The sequence below is a fragment of the Moschus berezovskii genome, chromosome 9, assembly GCF_049115385.1.
Source record: "Moschus berezovskii isolate FMDL1 chromosome 9, NW_MosBer_1.0, whole genome shotgun sequence".
Classification (NCBI taxonomy): Eukaryota; Metazoa; Chordata; class Mammalia; order Artiodactyla; family Moschidae; genus Moschus; species Moschus berezovskii.
The window spans coordinates 101,575,053-101,592,951 of NC_142468.1; the positions used below are offsets into that span (position 1 = coordinate 101,575,053).

A 17,899-nucleotide genomic window follows, 5' to 3' on the forward strand; every position below is an offset into this window, starting at 1 on the left:
GGACTGACCTCCTTTAGAATGGACTGGTTGGATCTCCTTGCAGTCCAAGGGACTCTCAAGAGTCTTCTCCAGCACCACAGTTCAAAAGCATCAATTCTTCAGCGATCAGCTTTCTTCACAGTCCAACTCTCACATCCATACATGACCACGGAAAAAACCATAGCCTTGACTAAACGGACCTTGGTTGGCAAAGTAATGTCTCTGCTTTTTAATATGCTGTCTAGGCTGGTCATAACTTTCCTTCCAAGGAGTAAGCGTCTTTTAATTTCACGGCTGCAATCAGCCTGTTTAGATATCCTATAATTATTTTTAGCTGGTAGGTTTATTATCAATGATATAAATAAAATCTGTAAAGTGCTATGACAGTTGTCCCAGAAAGCATAAGACTACTCTTATAATTTGAATTATGGCCTTGGTGATGCTGCTGCTGCTAAGTCGCTTTAGTCGTGTCCGACTCTGTGCGACCCCATAGACGGCAGTCCACCAGGCTCTGCCCTCCCTGGGTTTCTCCAGGCAAGAACACTAGAGTGGTTGTCATTTCCTTCTCCAATGCATGAAAGTGAAAAGTGAAAGTGAAGTCACTCAGCCATGTCCCACTCTTCGCGACCCCATGGACTGCCGCCTACCAGGTCCTCGGTCCATGGGATTTTCCAGGCAAGAGTACTGGAGTGGGGTGCCATCGCCTTCTCCGTGGTGATGCTATTGATATGTTATTTGCTTCAAATTCAGAGCATCAAAACTCAGTCCTATCATTAATACTATAGTATTTGGGGTATTTAAAATTTAACATAAATAATAAATATAATTTAAAATTTATGAACAGTATTGCCTTATTTATGAATGTGGAATATTTGCAACTACTTATAGGAATCAAGTTATTAGCTGAAATAATTATGAACTATAACTTATGAAAGCAATTTTCATTTAGCTTATAATGTCAAAGCAGTTTCTATTTTTAGCACTAAATTGCTTTCTATGCTACTCCAGTCAAGTTAGATGTGTTTGCTAATCTGATTTAATATGGAGATATCTTTAAAAGGTTGCAAGATTTTTTAACAAGACTTATATAAAGGACATTATAAATTTAATATATGTAGCTACTGTTTGGGGGCTTCCCTTGTGTCTCAGACAGTAAAGAATCTGCCTGCAATGTGGGAGACCTGGGTTCAATACCTGGGCTGGGAAGATCCCCTGAAGGAGGGCATAACAACCCACTCCAGTATTTTGGCCTGGAGAATCAGAGGAGCCTGGCAGTTACCATGGGGTCCCAGAGTCAGATACGACTGAGCAACTAAGCACAGCACAGCACAGTTACCATTTCAGGGAAGATGAAGTGAGCCACAGAATATCAAAACTGGTAACATAATATGCAGTTCTGCATTGCATTTGCCAACTTTAGAGTGACAAATCAGGTCCTATAACCAGAAAGACTAATTATGATAGAAACACAGTGATAACAACTACACATGGGCATTACAAAGAACAAGAAGAAAGGACTTGTGTTGCTTCATCACAGTTGTCTAAAAGGCTTCCTTGGAACCCACATGTTGGTTCCTTAGTTTCTTCATGGCTTCCTTTACATCTTTATTCCTTAGGGTGTAAATCATAGGGTTAAGAAGAGGAGTGAATACAGTAAAATACACAGAGATAAATTTATCAACTGTGAAGCTTTCAAAGGGCCAAAAGTAGATAAAGATTAATGGGCCAAAGAACAGAACTAGAACAGTAATGTGGGCAGGCAGAGTGGAAAGTGCCCTGGATGTCCCACCAGAGGCTTGGCGATGGACAGTAGCAAGGATGATAGTGTAAGAAATGAGCAAAAGGAGAAAACAGATAAGTGACAACAGGCCACTACTTGTGAGCACCAGGATCTCTAAAACATAGGTGTCCAAGCAGGCAAGTTTAATCACGAGGGGGAGATCACAAAAGAAATTGTCTACCTTGTTGGGTCCACAGAAAGGAAGATCTATTGTGAATACCAGGTGACTGGCTGAGTGCAAGCAAGATGCCAATGGCCCAGGAGACCCCCACCAGGACAGTGCACAGTCTTCGGCTCAGGATGGTCATGTAATGTAGAGGTTTGCATATAGCGATATATCTATCATAGGCCATGGCAACAAGACGTACCATCTCACTGCCCCCAAAAACACGCAAGAAAAAAATCTGTGACATGCATCCCTTGAAAGTGATGGTCTTGTGTTCACTGAGGAAATCTGCAATCACCTTGGGAGTGGCAAATGTAGCCTGACAGACATCAATGAAGGAGAGATTGCTAAGAAAAAAGTACATCGGAGAATGCAATCGAGAGTCTGTAATCACTGTGAGAATGATAAGAATGTTTCCCAACACTGCAGCACCATAAAACACAGAGAAGACAAAGAAAAGGAAGAGCTGGAGTTCCCGAGAGCTAGACAGGCCCAACAAAATGAATTCTGTAACCACTGACTTATTGATCCATCCATTAACTGAATCTGGGCTGCTCAAGTTATCTAAAGGAAAAAAAAAATTATTTAAAAAAATAACAGATAAGGGTATTATTATTATTTCTAGGAATTTATATTTTCCTTGTGTTACATAACTATACAAATTGTCATTTACTTTTGCATTTATGGATTGGCTAGATAAAAGATGGATAAAGATTTACCCAATTAATAGTTGTCAATATGGAAGGAAGGGAAAATTTGATTTGATATTATATACCAATACACTTTTTATAGAAGTGTGCAAGATCTCAATAGCACTTTGAAAGTCCCATGTACCATACTTACACATTCAGATTACAAGTTCAAAAGATGAATCCGATGCCTTTTACAGAATCTTGGAGGGACAAGAAATTTAGGCCAAGTGCAAAGAGATGAAAATCAGACCAGTTACTTTAGCAATGACATTGGAGAAATAAGTGAGATGTGTCCATGCATTTGAGAAAATCTGCAGTGATAATAAGAGAGAGAAATTAATTTGTAACAAGTTAAGCTACTATGAGTGACAAATTACTTTCACTTTTCTATATTAAAACAATTTGAGTTTTATATGATTTAGTAGTTAAAATGTTTTCCGAGAACCTCAGAAGCATATGTTCTTTTCAATCACTCTTTATTTCTCTCCATATGATCTCCTTTTCACAGCAATTGAATATAATATTATTTAATCAGACCTTCAAAGCACTTCAAAGATGGAACTGAATGTAATTTAATTACTATGATATGTTTGTTCTTTAAACATATTTGTACCACTTATGTTTGCTGGTCATTTTTTAATCTCTTCTTTCTCTGATGAGTTTTTCACAATAACAAAAGTGTTTTTGCAAAGTCAACTGAAAATATAATTTATATATTAACAAATAATACAAATTGCCTGCTCTGTACCATGCAACCTTATGGACTCTGGAGCCAAAGCAATGCGAAAAAAAGGAGGGGAAATGTGCCCCACCTTCATTTGGTTATATCCTAAAGAAATGGTGGGACTGGCAGAGGCAATGGAGACAAAATATATATTATGTCATTTAGTGAGAAGTGCTTCAGAGAAAATAAAGCAGGGCAAAGGAATATGGACTAACCAAGTGATCATAAAAGCCTCTCTGGGTAGGTTACATTTCAGCAGCAACTAAAGAAAATGAAGAGCAAGCCTTGAGGAAATCTACTTCAGACAAAAGGAATAGCAAACGTGCAATAAATTGTTTATGTGAAATAAGCATTCTCTTGAAAAACATCAGTATAATTTTGGCTGGTTTATTAGAAACTAAATAATGGAAACTTAGCTTTTAACCATACTATGAAATTGGCATAATCGACTTTTTTGAACAATAATCTGCCTCATAGGCTTAAACAATTTTAGAAAGCTGTTAATTCAGTCTGTTAATTGGGCTTCACTGGTGGTTCAGAGGTTAAAGCATCTGCCTCCAATGCGGGAGATCCTGGTTCGATCCCTGGGTCGGGAAGATCCCCTGGAGAAGGAAATGGTAACCCACTCCAGTATTCTTGCCTGGAGAATCCCATGGACGGAGAAGTCTGGTAGGCTATAGTCCACGGGGTCGCAAAGAGTCAGACACGACTGAGCGACTGAACGGAACGGAACGGAATTCAGTCTTAAAATATGGACACACTCTAAAAACCTAGTCTTTCTTGTTTTCTAAAAAGAAATACAGATATAAAATTGCATTCCAAATTCTATACATATACTTCTGTATACAGAATTTGAAAAGCAATTTATATTTTTATTTAAATGTGTGGTGATAATTGTGTCATTCAAAATAAAATTGAAATGATCTGTGATTTCTTGTAAGAACCCTAGAAATGAAGCTTATGGCCAGATCTCAGAAACTGAGAAAATTTTTCTGTGTCTGTAGTCACATTCAATGATAGCTGCATGAGATATATTGTATTATTTAGTAAAGGTAAGACATCCACATCCGCATTTTAAAATATAAAAATTACTAATTACTTTTTTGTGTTATTCATAGAATCTTATGCCTTTTAAAACATCTTCCTATAGTGTATCAATGTATATACAAGGCTTGACAAGAGTTTTCGAAGTGATAAATGCAAAATCTATTGAGTTATTAAAATGACAATTTTTTGCCCGATTCTATTCTCTATCACCATATCTATTTTTTCAAAATAATTTAGCTATATGCTTACCTTCACCTGGTAAGCATCGACGTGTTAGCAGTGACAATAATCAAATAAGTCTAATGTTTTATTTCAGATTTTAGAATCTCATATACAAACTCCAAGCTCTTTTTTTTAATTTAATTCTTTTATATTGGAGTATAGCTGACTTACAATATTGTGTTAGTTTCAGGTGTATAGCAAAGTGATTCAATTCTACATATACATATATCCATTCTTTTTCAGATTCTTGTCCCATATAGGCTATTACAGAATCTTGTCATCTCAAGTCTATAAAAACTTTAGCCCAGAATCCCTTTAACTCTGAATGCTAATATCTATATTTAATTTTTTGCTTCATGTGATTAAATTCCACATACCAGTTTTGAGCGAAATCACAGGGGAGCAATAATAGGTTGAAGAAAAGAAACCTCCAAAACCTACTGGCTTTAAAAAAAAAAAAAAAAAGATTGAGTCACAAGAGCCCATAAGACAATGTTTGAATACCATACTACATGCCCCCAAATCTCAGATAACCAATCCCATGGACTGCAATTGCCCATTAAAAAAAACTTCCTTTAGTGAGGTCATCTTGCTGTGGGAATTATTAACATACTTCAAGTTGTTTTTCTCAAAAACAAGATGATAAAAGCGTTTATTTGTCTATAATTGAAAGCAAAGTACATATCACAAGAGGGAAATGTAGTGACCTAGGAGTCTGCAACAGCAGTTACTCTTGTTTAACAAGCTGTCTCCCTCCATGTGCCTTTGTCTAAAGTGGCAAAGACAATAAACACCAGCCTAAATGCCCAGAGCAGGAATATGTATCATAAGAAGTATCAGTCTCCAATGGGCCTAAGATAATCAGAATCTTTTCTTTAATCCTTTGCTTTTATCTTTTTATGGAAATATCTGTGATAAAGTTTTTGGAACTCCATATCTTATAATAAGCTACCCCTCAAAATCCAATATTTTCATTGTCTTTGCTCATTACTTAACCGAACATCAGAATCAAACAGAAAGTCATTTGGGCATACAGTGGGTAAAACTGCTTAGATACACAAGTAGTTTGCTTTTGGATATTGTGGAAAGAGGTCTCAGAGCAGTGAAAGGACCGAGGTCTACAGAGAAGAGCAGGTGACAGCAAGAAAGGGAAACTTGGTGAGCCAATAAAGAAGCCCAGGTTTCTCTGAATTCTCTATTGATAGACCAGCTTCCTTCTTGATATCTTTCTCTTTAATATTTCACAGATATTTCAATTCTTCTGTTTCCAAACCTATTCCCCATCCCCAGCTAATGGCATTTCTTTTGCCTCAGCATTTTCAGCCAGAAACTTAGTACCTTCTTTTTCCTCAGTCTTTTTCTATATACTACTTTGTATTCTTCCAAAATATTCCATTTATTAAATTATATTCATTATATTCATTTTAACTCCCCTGTCTAAACCGTCATCATTTTTCTCCTCAAATGTTTCAAGATCTTCTGATCATCTGAACTTTTACCATTGACTTTTTCAAATCGATTCCTCCAGTTTGATCTTTAAAAATAAAGTAAAACCATAAGTCATGCCAACCTTTAAAATAAAGCAGGCAGTTACCTTAAGGGTGTTTGCTTCAGTTCAGCTCAGTCACCCAGTCGTGTCCGACTCTTTGTGACCTGATGGACTGTAGCACCCCAGGCTTCCCTGTCCATCACCAACTCCTGGAGCCTACACAAACTCATGTCCATCACGTTGGTGATGCCACCCAAGCATCTCATCCTCCATTGTCCCCTTTTTCTCCTGCCTTCAATCTTTCCCAGCATCAGGGTCTTTTCAAATGAGTCAGTTCTTCACATCAAGTGGCCAAAGTATTGTAGTTTCAGCTTCAGCGTCAGTCCTTCTAATGAATATTCAGGACTGATAACCTTTAGGATAGACTGGTTGGATCTCCTTGCGGTCTATGGGACACAAGAGTGTTCTCCAACACCACAGTTCAAAAGCATAAATTTTTCGGCACTCAGTTTTCTTTATAGTCCAACTCTCACATCCATACATGACTACTGGAAAAACCATACGTTTGACTAGATGGACCTTTGTTGGTAAAGGAACATCTCTGCTTTTTAAAATGCTATCTAGGTTGGTCATAACTTTTCTTCCAAGGAGTAAGTGTCCTTTAATTTTATGGCTGTAGTCACCATCTGCAGTGACTTTGGAGTCCAAAAATATAGAGTCTCTCACTGTTTCCATTGTTTCCCCATCTATTTGCCATGAAGTGACGGGACTGGATGCCATGGGTATTTGCTTACTGACTTATAAAACCTCTTTACAAATTAAAGATATTACCCCTGTGGATAATACTGCTTGTCACCTAATTTTTCTTTTGACTTTATTTGTGATAGAATTTTAAAAAAAAAGAAACTAAAACTTTTGTGGGAATTAACGCAGTCATATTTGCCAACTATTTTTTTAACTTTTTGACTTCTGAATTTTTTTATCAAACTCAATGTGACAGGTTGTGCCCAATCACTAAAATCCCAAGTAGACCCAACAATGATTAGAAAGTGGAAGAACGTGTCTCTGGTAGTACAAGGAACTGGCCAAATCAAATGACCACTCACAAATTCTAATTTCCCTCTTTCTCCTACTGTTCTCCCTCACCTCCATTTTTCCTTGTGTCACCTACCCCTCCTCTACCTCAGTATTTGACTATTGAGGATCAGAGCAGCTAAATGACAGTTTTTCAAGGGTACTATTGGCAACTCTCCATTTTCACCTGCAAGTCAGAGTTAAAAGGGAAAAAAATACTACGAACAATATCATGAATGCATTAATGTTTATTACATATTTAAAATGTTTTGGCACTATATAAAATTCGTTTAAAAAAAAAAAGTCATGTTAAAGGAACATTACCATGTTTGATATTGTACAAATGAATTTGACCTGAACTCTAAAGTTCCAAGAATTCTTAGTTAATAATTAGTATCATGGTTCTAAAAGACTGTCTATATCTAAGAGTCAGCTGGCTCTGATTTATCATGCAGAGTTAATATCTAAACACACAGTCACTAAGTTATGTTTTAAAATATAATTAAAATACTGAACCCAATGTGATGACAATTGCAGGCTTTCTATTTTCTGTTAAGCAACTTTTTTCTTTGTAGAATACATTTAGTCTTTTTGTTATAAGGCCTTTTTCATAAGGCAAAGGGAGAAGTACATAAGAAACCTTTGGCCAGCGAATGAAACAATAATTTGTTGTTCAGTCACTAAGTCTCTTCTGACTCCTTGTGACCACATGGACTGCAGCATGCCAAGCTCCCCTGTACTTCATTATCTCCCATAGTTAGCTCAAACTCATGTCCATTGAGTCAGTGATGCCGTCCAACCATCTCATCCTCTGTTGTCCTCTTCTCCTCTTGCCCTCAATCTTTCCCAGCAGCAGGGTCTTTTTCAGATGATGTGTTGCTTCACATCAGGTGGCCAAAGTATTGGAGCTTCAGCTTCAGCATCAGTCCTTCCAATGAATATTCAGGGCTGATTTCCTTTAGGATTGACTGGTTTGATCTCCGTGCTGTCCAAGGACTCTCAAGAGTCTTCTCCAGCACAGATTTTAAAACCTTATTACCAGGTGGTGCTAGTGGTAAAGAACCTGATTGCCAATGCAGGAAATAATAAGAGATCTGGGTTCAATCCCTGGGTCAGGAAGATTCCCTGGAGAAGGGCGTGGCAATCTACTCCAATATCCTTGCCTGAAGAATCCCATGGACAGAGCAGCCTGGCAAGCCACAGTCCATAGTGTCGCAAAGAGCCGGACATGACTGAAGCGACTTAGCATGCTTGCAAAGCATTATTACAAGTACAAGAATTTTACATTCTCTCTTCTGTGTTCCAAGAAATAAGAAAGAATAGATCCGAGTTTCAAAAAAATTTTGTCATTTTTGTGCATTTGTATGTTTTAGGTACATAAGAAATTGACTTTTTCTGTGAATTTAAATATTCTATATCTGATGTATTTGCAGACAATTTCAAAGATATTTGCAATTTTTATGACTAATGTAGAACTCATTATAACTAACTTTTTCTACTTAAAAATAAGTAGACTAGGGAAATAGATAAGTATGCTGCTGATAGCAACAAATATCTAGAAAAAGTTTTGTAATGAATAGATATGTATATCAAATAATCTAGAAAAAACAGGAAAAATTTATTGGGACATAGCAGCAGATAGGAAAAACTATAAATAACCAAAAATTTTCAATACATGAGGAAAAGATAAGCTAAAAATCATGCAAGAAATGTATACAAGTGAGGTGAAATCTATGTTTTAAAACAATGTTTTTCCACCATGTCAATTTATAGAAAAAAATATTATGAATAAGTTGATAGAGCCTAACAGAAACATAATTTACTTGCATGTTTTGATTACAAGGCATAAAAATTACACAAGTTCAATTGAAGAGAATCACAAACTTAGTAACATGAATAGCTTTTTTTGTAGATTAGAATCTCTAAATTATTTATAAAATATTTTGAAAGGTTGCTAAATATTTTCAAGAGAATTTGTACTTTAGAATTATGAAGTATGAAAAAGTGGTCAAAATTAAATAGCAAACCAAGAACTGGTTTTATGCAATTCCTTTGCAGTTGGGAAAAAATCTAATTCTGTAATTGAATAACCCCAGTCATTAGCAAAAATAATTGGCTTGATGCTGTGATCCAGTAGGGGCTTTTCATTTCCATTGCATATTTATGTTCCTTCATGGTGTGTCCTAGTTTTTCCAGAAGCTCATATGACGGTTTCTCAATTTTCTCATGGCTGATTTAACATCTTCATTTCTCAGAGAGTAGATGATGGGATTCAACAGGGGTGTGCAAACAGTGTAAAACACAGAAAGGAACTTATCCAGCGAAAGTCTGCTAAAAGGCCATATATAAAAATAAATGCAAGGCCCAAAGAAAAGAATGACCACCGTGATATGGGAAGTTAATGTAGAAAGTGCCTTGGATGATCCTCTGGAGGAACGGTGACGGACAGTGATCAAAATGACAGTGTAGGAAATAATTAAAGCCAGAAAACAGCTCAGTGACATCAGGCCACTGTTAGTTAGGGTCATAATTTCCATTTCTTAAGTATCCATGCAAGCCAACTCTACTACCAGGGGAAGGTCACAGAAGCTGTCTACCTCATTGGGGCCACAGAATGGCAGATCCACTGTAAAAGCCAAGTGGCTCACAGAATGAAGAATACCCACAGCCCAGGAAATAAACACAAAAATTAAACATAGTCTTCGATTCATAATTGTGCTATAGTGTAGAGGCTTACAAATGGCTATAAATCTGTCACATGCCATAGCTACAAGCAACATCATCTCACTCCCAACAAAACTGTGAAGAAGGAATATTTGGGCCATGCAACCCTCAAAGGAAATAGTTTTGTGCTCCACAAAAAAGTCCACAAGCATCTTGGGGGTGGCAAAGTTAGATTGGCAGATATCAATGAAAGATAGATTACTGAGCAGGAAGTACATAGGAGAGCTCAAATGGGCGTCAGAGGAAACAACAACAATAATCATGGTGTTGCCCAGAACTGATGCCACATACACTATTGAGAAGATGGCAAAGAAGAAAAGCTGAAGTTCCCAAGAATTAGAGAGTCCCAGAAGCACAAACTCAGACACCATTGATTCATCTGTGTGAGCCATGTTTCCAATCTACTGTTACCTAAGTAAAAAAAGTCAGGAAAATGTCACAATGATTGACACTTATCTAGTATATATACCAAAGAAATATGATAAGTTTTCAATTAAAAGTTAACTTAATGAGACTATGTAAATAGTCAATAAACTAGTATTTAACATCTATGACTGCTGTGGAAAGCAGAAGTGAGAAACAAAGATAATTAGATATGGATCCTATCATAGAGAGATAAGATATTCATATTAAAATTAAAAATATAAAATCAGAAACATGCAAACAATACCTGATGAAATAATACCATGCTGCTGCTGCTGCTGCTAAGTCGCTACAGTCGTGTCCGACTCTGTGCGACCCCATAGACGGCAGCCCACCAGGCTCTGCCATCCCTGGGATTCTCCAGGCAAGAACACTGGAGTGGGTTGCCATTTCCTTCTCCAAAATAATACCATAGATATTAGCAAAATGAAATTAACTATGCCAAAGTGGTAAGGTAACATATCATGGGGTATGTATCATTTTAGCTAAAACTATTTAAAAGCTTGTAATTTGCTAGGCAAAACTGAAGGAAAAGGCTATTTTAAGCATGGGGAATAGCAGAACTAAAGCTACAAGTGTGAAAACATGAAAGGCATACTCAGAGAGCCATGAGCTCAGTGGCTTGGCTGGAGGAGGGTATGCTAAGGAACAGTAAAAATGAAGTTGGGAATGGTAGGTTAGGAGTAAATCATGGATTCAATTAGCCTTAAATGTAATTCTAGTGGGTTACATGAATGTTCTCCAAACTGAGAATCATAAAGTGACACTGCTTTAGAAAGCTTAATAGAAGCAATTTGTGACCATGTCGAAAGAAGAGGCAATGGTAATACTCTGAAAGTTTCTGTGAAAATCAAGAACGAGAACGTTCCTTTCATCCTTTGAACAATAGTTAATCAGAGTTCACCTTCTGTTGCATAAATACCAGCAGTGAATGAGTCACCTATGTGTCTTCAATCTCTTCCAACTCTGCCTTTTGTCTCTTCCCAAACATGCCTGACACACCTGGATTTATCAAAATCTGTTTGTTCTTTTGGAAATATTTTATATGACTATATGTGGTGCATTTTGAACACATAATAGATTTTTAAAAGAGAAAATTTAAGTAATGTGTTAATAGCCTCTAAATTGATTTTTGACATTTTGCTTTATTACATTGGGCACCATGTGGGCAATTGATCCCAGAAGAAAACCCTGCACAACCTCTTGTGGATCAGAAGACATTTTTGGCTTTAGCCCTGTGTATCCAACACAACACAAGAGGTATTAATTTGTCACTATACCGATTGAAGTTCTACACCCTGTATACTTCAGTGAAAGATATAACTGATACAACAGATATTTAAAAGCTTAAAAGCAAAACTGAACCAATAAATTAACCAATTAAAAATATTTAAACTGTTAGAAGCTTTAATTTATGTGATTATAACCTGATTGCTGAGGCACTAAATTCTACCCTTTCAAAGAATACTCAGTGCATTTGATTTACAATCTCTAGTTTTAAGGGGAATCAGAAACTTAAGTTACTCAAGAATAGAAACAGATTAAAAAGGCAAGAACTGACCTCATTACAAACTTCCATTATGTGATTCTCTTCTCCATGTGGAAGATTTGGGCCAGTGTTGGCTTTTCTGAACATGTATTTACATGAGTGATGCAGAGAAGGAGACAAACAAACATTGGAAAGGAAAGAAATTCCATTTCTAAAACTAAAAATGATCCTACAAAGCTACAGTTATTAATTTTAAACATATAAAATTTGAGGCCATGATGGACTTCATATAACTTTCAGTCTCCTAGATAAAGCCTGACAAATATCATGATAATTTAGTGAAATAACATTAAAGAGAGAGAGAGGGAGAAAGGGAGAGAGAGAGATGAAGATAAGAAGAAAATAAGGAGGAGGAAGAGGAGAAAAGGGGGGCAGAAGAGGAGAAGGAGGAGAGTAGAAGGAAGAGGAGGAAGGGAAAGCATAGTGGTTAATAACCTGTAGTCAGTGGTATTTATTCAATATTTAAAGATCGTCTCATCTTTTAAAAAAGTATTTCTGAAATATCCAAATTTTCTACAAAGTATCTAATAGATGATAAGATTTGTCATTTCACTTTTCAAAATACAGGAAACAACTACAAAATCTTTTCCACCCTAGTTTCCTATGATTTCTTAATCCAAGTAGAATAGACTAGGGTCAATGCTATATCTCATTTTCTTCTTAATTTTTAAGGTAGTACCCATTAGTAAAAAAAAAAAAAAAAAGAACAACTAACTTTTGTCACTTTTCAGCTACGTGACTGCCTATGGAAGGTAGAACTAGATTATTTCCAAGGCTATTTTCATCTCTAAAATTCTAAGTTCAGAGGCGGTTATGTTATGGAAATATGTGGAGTTTATAAAAGTCACTCACAATTCCTTGGGCTAGGCACAGAGCACCAGAAAGTTATTAATGAATCATACACCTTTTCATTGTCAATGTACTTCAGAAGAAATGCTTTCGAAATGCAAAGTACGCTATAGGAGAATTTCCTCATTCTTGGTGTAAAACCAAGTTTGAGACACAGAAGTTGATGTTACATCCATAGCCATTTCTAAATTATGTTAATAGATCTCCAAAACCATAACATGCATAAATTTGTTTTCATTATTTTGTCTTACAATAGCTAATTACCTGTTTGCCTAACAGCAGAGCAAAAGCAGTAAAGAATACCCTTACTGGCCATTATATAGTTACACCTTCTTCATTCTAGGCAAATTGTGATAGCAAATAATCGTTTTAACAAATGGCCAATTATCTTCTGAATAGAAAGCATAAAAATGGCATATAAGGGACAGATAATGGTTATATCATACTTCCTTTTGTTTATCAAATATTAATCCTATTATTATCAACTTGGCTGCCCTTCATATTAAAAATATTTTCAATATACTCTTGACTTGATGCATTTAAACTTGTCCCTGAACTGAGCTGTGCAAAAGCATACCCCTCAGTTCTTGTCCTGAAGTAGTGAAGGCTCTGCTCCTCTTGTCCTAGACTATACAATTACAATATCTAAGGTAATGCAATATAAAGCTTTCCATCCTCAATCCAGGAAACTGATTTCTTTGGGGAAGTGAGAAATCACCCTTTAGAGATCTGATGTCATCCAACAGTGGGAGTAATCATGTTTTACAAAATAATTTTTCCAGGAGTGGAAAAGAAAGGAAAAAAGTTTATTACCAACGAGTTGGTGTGTATGAAAGCAAAAGATAATTTATCTCTGATTCCTAGTCAGCAAAGTAATTTTTCAATTCCTAAGTTTCTGTCGAGCGACTGAACTGAACTGAACTGAACTTTCTGTCAGTAACACAATCATCAGTCCAGTTCAGTTCAGTTGCAGTCATGTCTGACTCTTTGTGACCCCATGGACTGCAGCACGCCTGGCTTCCCTGTCCATCACAAACTCCTGGAGCCTGTTCAAACTCAGGTTCATCAAGTCGGTGATGCCATCCAACCATCTCATCCTCTGTCATCCCCTTCTCTTCCTGCCTTCAGTCTTTCTCAGCATCAGGGATCAGGATCTTTTTCCAGTGAGTCAGTTCTTCACATCAGGTGGCCAAAGTTTTGGAGTTTCATCTTCAACATCCGTTCTTCCAATGAATATTCAGGACTGATTTCCTTTAGCATTGACTGGTCTGATCTCTTTGCTCTCCAAGAAACTCTAAAGAGTATTCTCCAACATCACAGTTCAAAAGCATCAATTCTTCGGCACTCAGCTTTCTTTATGGTGCACCTATCACATCTATACAAGACTACTGGGAAAACCATAGCTTTGGCTATATGGACCTTTGTTGGCAAAGTAATGTCTGCTTTTTAATATGTTGTCTAGGTTGGTCATAGCTTTTCTTCCAAGGAGCAAGCATCTTTTAATTTCATGGCTGCAGTCACCATCTGCACTAATTTTGAAGCCCAAGAAAACAATCATACTGTCTTACAAATGATCACCCAGCCTCAGAGTGGTTTCCTCCAATCACAAGGAGCCCACTATTTCACAGGACACTTAGTCTATTGTTAGAGTGCTTAACTGGTTCTACCATCTGTAGTTTAATAAAGAAAACCTACTCCCACTTAAACATAATATCTCTTCAAATATTTTAAGGCACCCTCATATCTTCTACCGGAGAAGGCAATGGCAAGCCACTCCAGTACTCTTGCCTAGAAAATCCCATGGATGGAGGAGCCTGGTTGGCTGTAGTCCGTGGGGTCGCTAAGGGTCGGACACGACTGAGCGACTTCACTTTCACTTTTCACTTTCACACATTGGAGAAGGAAATGGCAACCCACTCCAGTGTTCTTGCCTGGAGAATCCCAGGGACGGGGGAGCCTGGTGGGCTTCCGTCTATGGGGTCGCACAGAGTCGGACACGACTGAAGTGACTTAGCAGTAGCATATCTTCTACATGAAAAATCTATTTCTCTCCCAAAATATTTCAACTGTCTGTGAAATGAAAATATCTCCTGTCATATCAATAAATAAGAAATGTTGAGTCATCAGCGATTTCTGGGCTCCAAATGTGGATGAGGGCCCCCAAAACAGAGCAGAATGCCTGTGATCCAGCAGATGCCACCATCCTACCCCGTATGACAATCACTGAAGAGCTGGGGGGATGCCAGAAATAGCCATTTGCCACACCTGCCACTCCATATGGTGAACAAGGAATTAAAGATGTAAACAACCTAGAAACAGAATTTGTCCCTAGATAGCTGAGATGCATATGAAAGCAATGAATTCAGTGAGCCTGAGCCTTGCATCTTCCCATGATATCTGGTTTTCCTTACTACTTAACAATAGTCTTTGATGTTCAGACTGCTTACCCACTTTGCCGCAAACTTGTATATAGCCTGATTCCTTCTCCTGCCTCTTTGGAGAAGTTATCTCAGAGCTACTGAGATGCTGTCTCCCAGGCTTGGAGTCCTAAACATTCCCACCAAATAAAATAATTCTCTACTTTGAGTTTGTGACTATATTTTTTAGTGGACAAGTCTTTTCAACTGTATTTTATATAATACATTGTCTAGATTTCCAAAGGTTGTGATGTAGATGTAGGTTTTAAATGGTCATCTTTAAAGAACGAGATTGAAATAGATTTCTCCTATCACTTTGCATGTGTATATGCTAAGTGTGTGTGTGTACTCAAACACGAGTAAAATGTGCACATGCCTAAGGACACAAGAACAATGGCATGTACTGCAGCATTGATTGAAAGAGATCGGTACTGGAAACAACCCAAGTATCCATGAATTTGAGAGTAAAGATGTATAATGTTTTAGTGTGGTGGAATACATTCTGTGATTAAATTATTACACTATTTTTATAGATGAATATGTGTAAGATTAAGAACCTGACAAGGGAAATATAAGATTGGTAAAATTATCAAGCACACATTTCTACAAACCAAACATATGGACACACCATATATGGACACACATTGACTAATATTAAAATGCACAACATGAAAGTTGTGAGTTACATTTTATTCAGGGACCTTACTGAAGACTATAGCCCAGGAGCGCTTTGCTTAGTTGCTCAGCCGAGTCCAACTCTTTGCAACTTCATGGACTGTAGCCCACCAGGCACCTCTGTCCATGGGGATTTTCCAGGGAAGAATACTGGAGTGGGTTGCTATGCACTCCTCCAGGGAATCTCACCAACCCAGGAATCGAACCACAAGCTCCGGCATTGCAGGCGGATTCTTTACCATCGGAGCCACCAGAAAAGCATGGAGAACAGCCCAGGAGACAGTGTCTCAAAGAGCTCTGAGGAATTGTCTGAAGAAGTGAGGGAGGAGCCAGAGTACAAATTTCTTTTGCTGAGAAAAACATGTGGTCAAACAAAATAGCAGATTACTGCTAATTACAAAGGAACAGACATATCAAATTAATGCTTTTAGTGCTTTTCTATGTGTGGAAAAATACAAGAAGCTGAGGTCATGGAAAACTGTCCTTCAAAGGGCATCTTGGCCATCTAGAGGTAGCATCCACAGCATCGCGTGCTGCCAGTGCTTCTCCATTCCGAGCCTCTCAGGCGCGCTGGCAGTAGGTGACTGCAGTGGTGAAGGTTTGATCCTTTCAGAGCTGATACAAAAGGCAACAATTTTTTTCTTTATACTAGGTTCTTATAATAGTAACTTTGCGCTTTGAATGGTCAGAATTAGTTTCTTTCGCTTGCAGGAAAAGAAAAAATGATTATCGTTAAAATAGCTGTAGGGAAGCACAATTTGCTACCCCAAAATATTCCTTTGGCATGAGAATTATTTTGAGATGAAGACAAGTAAGATGCAAAGACTCAGGAAGAAACTTTGATATTCCCTTTAACTGCCTCAAGAATGTAGACAGGATCTGTTTTAGGAAGGGAGCTTGATGGGCTTCCCAGCTGGTGGTAAATAATCCGCCTGCCAATGCAGAGACAGGTTTCCATTGTTGGGTTGGGAAGGATGGGTTCCATTCCTGGGTTGGAAAGATCCCCGGGAGAAGGGCACAGCAACCCACTCCAGTATTCTTGCCTGGAAAATCTCATGGACAGAGGAGCCTGGTGGGCTAGAGCCCATAGGGTTGCAAAGTCAGACACGACTGAAGTGACTTATCGCAACACACTGTCACCTTGATAGCTATAATATGAACTAGGTGTATAGCCGGGAGGAACACAGCAAAGTCTGTTTGTTAAGATTCTTCTCAGTGTCCCATTGTCTCTGCACAGCTCAGCAAATATTCGTTTACCAAACATTTGCTTTTGTATTTCCATGTAAATTGCCTTCCTCTCACCATACCTCTATCCCCAACATCCTCTTTTCTCTTTAGCTGCAGGCAGTATTTAGGTGAAGGTTTTAGCCATTTTGGTGAGTTACCCAGGTTTCCAGGTCTCTCACATGTATGTATGTTACTAAATTTTGTTTGATTTTCTCCTGCTAAACTGTTAACTGATATAGCTTCTTTGTCAAGAAATAGACAAAGAAAGGACTTCCCGACATTTTTAAAAACTTTAAAAATGGTTCACATCAAAAATACACATATTTTTTTAAAAAAGGAAATGAGCTAAGGAAAAAATATGTGTGTGCTAAGTCGTTCCAGTAGTGTCCAACTCTTTGCAACCCTATGACCTGTAGCTCACCAAGCTCCTCTCTCCATGGGATTCTCCAGGCAAGAATATTGGAGTGGGTTGCCATGCCCTCCTTCAGAAAGGAAAAATATACTTTTTATTAAAGGAATACTTGTAATTTTCTTCTAACCTTTCTTATTACCTTTTCTGATGAAAGGAATCACCAGACATAATTGTTACCATTGCTCTTTTTCTTGGCACACATTGGCTGGAAATTCTTCTAACTTATCTGAAATCGTATCCACTGCTAAGAAAGTTGTGAACTTCATCAACATTTAAAGGTAGGACTTTGAATTTGCAGCTCGTAAAGAGATTACATAAAGAATTAAGAACAAAATGTGTTTTTCTCTACTACAAGAAAAATTGCTGGCTTTCCAGACATTCTTTAAAAAAACTTAGTTGAGATATAGATAGCACTTTATATCTCCTTGAGTGAGACCTTGCAAAGATACT

General features: G+C 37.5%; 2 pseudogenes; both read right to left on the reverse strand.

Moving 5' to 3' along the window:
• Window positions 1-1,520: 1,520 nt before the first annotated feature.
• LOC148776724 (olfactory receptor 4K1-like) lies at window positions 1,521-2,445 on the reverse strand (annotated as a pseudogene).
• A 6,911-nt stretch (window positions 2,446-9,356) lies between these two features.
• On the reverse strand, window positions 9,357-10,289 carry LOC148776725 (olfactory receptor 4K1-like; annotated as a pseudogene).
• Between the last annotated feature and the right edge of the window lie 7,610 nt (window positions 10,290-17,899).